Genomic DNA, 4,367 nt, shown 5'->3' with positions numbered 1-4,367 from the left:
TCACAGATTATCTGTCTCATAAACTGCTACGACATCGTGACAGCTTTAACAAATATGGGGAAAGCATATTTTATATTAAAGTTATGTACTGCAGCTTGAATAAAATGCAACTACATAGCATTTTGAGAAGTCTGGATTGCTTTATGTGTAGTTGCACGTTGCTTTTGACAATTGCTCATGGGGAGACATTTCAGTATCTAAAACTAATAGAAAAAATGTAAGCAACATACTTGCATACTGGATGTGAACTGTTGGATGTTAAATTCATGAGCAGTAAATATTGTGCTAATTATCAGAATTGAACCAAAGAAAGCAAGGCAGATGCAAGCCGTTAAAATTGTGACGCTTTTTATGGGTCAAATACTCAAGAAATTGTAACATCAGCTGCGCGGGGGGCCCAATCAAATTTTTTGTCAGGGGGCCTAAGATTTCTGGCAGCGCCCCTGTGTGTGATATTTTAGTAGTGTATGTGTGCAATTTTAGTATTTTGTGTATGCGTGTGAGAGGAAAATTATATGCGTGACATTAAATTTCATATTTTGTGTGTGCGCGCATGAGTCTTTAGTGAGAGACAAAACATAGATTTTGTCCTAAACGGCCCCTCATACTTTTCTGTAGCATAAAACTTAAGATGACATTTTTAAAAATCCACTTAAAACATTAGATTGTGCAATAAGACGTTTGAAACAACTGCAAAAAATGCAGTTGCTGCTCATCTCATAAAGCCACAGAAAAAAAAAAGATTTGTATCAATTTATTATTTATAATAGTTTATATTAGCATCAATATCAGAATTAAAATCTAAATAGCATCGAAAAAGATAAGTGATGTTTAAACATTTAATTCAGTCAAAATTACAGTAAGTATTTTGCCAGCGATTTGCATGAGGATCACATCTCTTCATCATATTGTTAGGCCTTTCTGGTGTATGTAACGTACATCATTTATCTTTGGAGTTCCTCGAGCAAAGCTTGAAGAGACAAAAATCAATGTCAGTCATAACATTTCTAGTATTTTGTAGTACATGCACAGCACACAATTACAACCTAGTGTTGGACCTGACCTTAAATAGCAACTGGATTTTTCATGTTTCTTGAAGACATTTTGAAGGCAACTTCTCAACCAAAATAGTTTAAAACCTTACCTTTGATAATCTCATCCTTCATCTTGTTAAGCTCTTTTTTCACCTCTTCTATAATCTCCTTAAGACATAAAATGGCACAGTAAGATCTGTGCAGTTTTCGCAAAAGCATTATTCTGTGTTTCGAAACAAATTAACTTGATTTCTAAATTATTGCAAAAAAGAAAAGCAAACATTGCTGTCTTGCTGTGATTGCTGCACATTATAATACAAATTGAGGATTTAACCTGTTTGACACGCTCCATATCACCGTCTCCTTCTTCACTATCTGACTTTTTCTTCACCACTTTCAGCCTGAGACAAAAGAACACATTTACTTTCAGTTAGAGCTGTATTTTTAAAGCAAATGCCCCAAAATAGACGTAGCAGAGCTTGTTTCAAACTGTTTCAAAAATTACTCACGTGAACCTAGAAAGTAGATGTTTATAGGGTATACATGAACTTATGCAATTTTGATAAATATTTACATTTTATATGTGTAGTTGCATATGCTGATGAGCATATGCAACTACACATATAAAATGCATGGCACTCAGCAACTTCATTTAAATACGAAAACCTCTGCTAGGCACAAGGGGAGGGGGGTGATAGGGGAACACTGACACACAGCATTTTTGACCATTTTTGGCAGTGCTCGACTCTGACAAAAACCTCTTGCCGAAAGCCCTCAATCTCCATGCGCACGGCAGAACAAGGTGTCAATAGCTGCCGAAAATCCCATTTTTCGTCCTGTGTCAGTTGAATGATGTCTATGATGTCTAGTATCAATAGCAGTGCTTGTGTTTTAATAACTGTAAACCATGTGTTTCAACTTTGTTTCTGTAATTCTTGAATGGGACATGTCTCCTTTTTCTCTTTTTGAACATTATTTAATTAAGAATACAAATATTCATTTGAAACGCCAATGATAAAAGGCTAAAACAGAAAATGAACTCATCAGACACAAACACACACGCGTGCGCACGCACACACCCGCACAAGTGCACACACAGACATAACACACATATTCCAACTATTGCTTCTTGCCATTTAAAAGTCAGCCAATGAAAGTCATGAAGGTTGCATGGTCACTGTTCTTTCCATAGAATATAGGCTTGTCCAGTTCAGTTAATGCTATCTGCTCTTATTTCCAATAAAAAGTACTTCTGAACTAGGGATTCTCTTTTGTCTACATCTCAAACCCAAGCTGGTCAAATTATATAATCCTTCATGTTATGCTTGGTTCTGTTGAAGTTTGTTTCCCGTTAATGAGGAGTGGTTTTCTTCCACATGTGATTCCCAGGACGCGGGATTCAGCAAAGTCAATTACTGAATGCAATGAGCAAGTCTGTAACCTTTTACCAATGATTTACTCAATTTGACCATGTTTGACCACACATTTCAATTCTGACTAAATTGAAATGTGTATTTAATTGGATCTTGTTTCAAATATTCATCCATCCATTTTATATACACCCTTGTCCCTAGTTAACGTTCTGGCACACATTCACACTTAAGGAGAATTTAGAGAGGCCAATTAAACTGACAGTCATATTTTTGGACTGTGGGAGGAAGCCGGAGCACCCGGAGAGAGAACTTGCGCATGCACATGGAGAACATGCAACCTCCATGCAGAAAGACCCTGGGCTGGGAATTGAACCCAGAACCTTTTTGCTGCAAAGCAACAGCTCTACCAACTGTGCCACTGTGCAGCCCTGTTTCAGCTATTATTGGATTGAATTTGATTTACTGAATCTATCAAATAGGATTCCATATAATTGTGTATGAACTGTAATTCTCACACAGAGAATTCTGTTGGAATTCTCTGTGTGGAATTCTCAAGAAGCATTTTAGAGCTTCCAGAATTTAACCATTTTAGAGAATGCTTAAATCCTCTAAAATGGATTTAAGCATTCAATGTGCTTAAATCCATTTTAGAGGAACAGATGAGGGAAAAAATACTTAAAAAAATATTTTCATTATTTCAACATTATTTCAACTCTATATATATTAAAACATTTTTACTAACATTTAAACTAGCTTCAGAAAGCTAACATTTTGAGCTGTAAAAGTAGAAAAGATTTGTGTCACCCAAATATTTTATGAAATGTAGCCGCTAAATATACATATAGCTTAAAAATGTTTTTTTTTTGCTACAGTGTTGCTTAAGACTGTAAGCACCACATAAGTACACATACAAAATGAGAAAAAAATGGCTGTACCTGGACCCAGGACTCTGGGCAGATGTGCTGGAGCTGATGTCTTTCTGGGTGGCAGTTTTTGGCCTGTTACAAAACAGTATTTGTTTAACAAAGGCTTGCTGAACATTTACAGAGAAATTCAAGTGTTTTAAGGCACATTATATAACACGAGCCCTCAGTAACCTATGTACTGAAGTCTTCTCTTACCTTGGTGTTGAAGCAGATTTATATTTCAGCTCGTTGATTTCTGCTAAAATATTTATTTTTACAATGTGATGTTATTGTTATTTAGCTATGTGAAATTTTATTCATAAAAACATAAATTTATGTTTCCATAAAGTTGGAAGAGGGAAGGTGTATTAAGTGGGAAGAAGTAAGTCTTTTGTTGTTAAAAAGACAATGGAAGAATTTACTCACCCCCTGATCCAGAGAACTTTGCATTTGCAGGAGCACATTCTTCCTGTTGTGGCACACAAATAAACCACATGTAGTGTCAAGCAAGATAGTCCCCTGTTCACTCAACAAAATATGATCATGAGAAAAGGAACATTTACATCGCAAGGTTCTTTCACTTTTTCCACAGGCTTATCAGCAGCTTTCTTCCTGATAAGAGAGACAAAAATAAATGTATAAAATACATAAGATAGACTGAGCCAGATGTCATATCCATATTTTGAAATATCTTCCTAGCTACCTAAATATCTATCTGTAATCTTTACTTTAGTTATTTTCATGTTACTGGGTTATTTACATAAGGCATAATGAATAGATTAAGCTTTATTATTGTTATTATAATTAATTATTATTATTAAAGTTCAGCTTATTTAGTTTATTATTGTGTGTAAAGTAAGGTAATTTTTTGATAAAGCATAAAAAGTAATGATGTTGGTCAAAATTAAGTTCAAGTTGACATCAGTGTTCTCTTAAAGAAGGACAAGGATCCTGACATCTATCCCTATAACAGGCCCACACACCTGATCAGGGTTCTCCCAACCATTATCTCCAAAGAGCAGACGGGCTTCATAAAGGGGCGTCCACTTTATTAG

General features: G+C 35.3%; 1 long non-coding RNA gene across 2 annotated transcripts; it reads right to left on the bottom strand.

Annotated features, from left to right (window-relative positions):
• Positions 1-738: 738 nt before the first annotated feature.
• Positions 739-4,361, bottom strand: LOC103130814 (uncharacterized). Of its 2 annotated transcripts, none has more exons than XR_475275.2 (7): positions 3,876-4,361; positions 3,739-3,781; positions 3,529-3,571; positions 3,343-3,405; positions 1,369-1,435; positions 1,145-1,202; positions 739-970 (listed from the first exon to the last, which is right to left on the bottom strand). It is a non-coding gene; the product is annotated as an uncharacterized LOC103130814 (long non-coding RNA). The 2 variants fall into 2 exon arrangements; XR_001660390.1 differs by having other exon boundaries at positions 3,529-3,568.
• Positions 4,362-4,367: the final 6 nt, after the last annotated feature.

Source organism: Poecilia formosa, unplaced genomic scaffold, assembly GCF_000485575.1.
Source record: "Poecilia formosa unplaced genomic scaffold, Poecilia_formosa-5.1.2 Scaffold679, whole genome shotgun sequence".
Taxonomy (NCBI): domain Eukaryota; kingdom Metazoa; phylum Chordata; class Actinopteri; order Cyprinodontiformes; family Poeciliidae; genus Poecilia; species Poecilia formosa.
The sequence above is the reverse complement of the archived record's forward strand: the minus strand, read 5'-3'. Positions and strand labels throughout refer to the sequence as shown.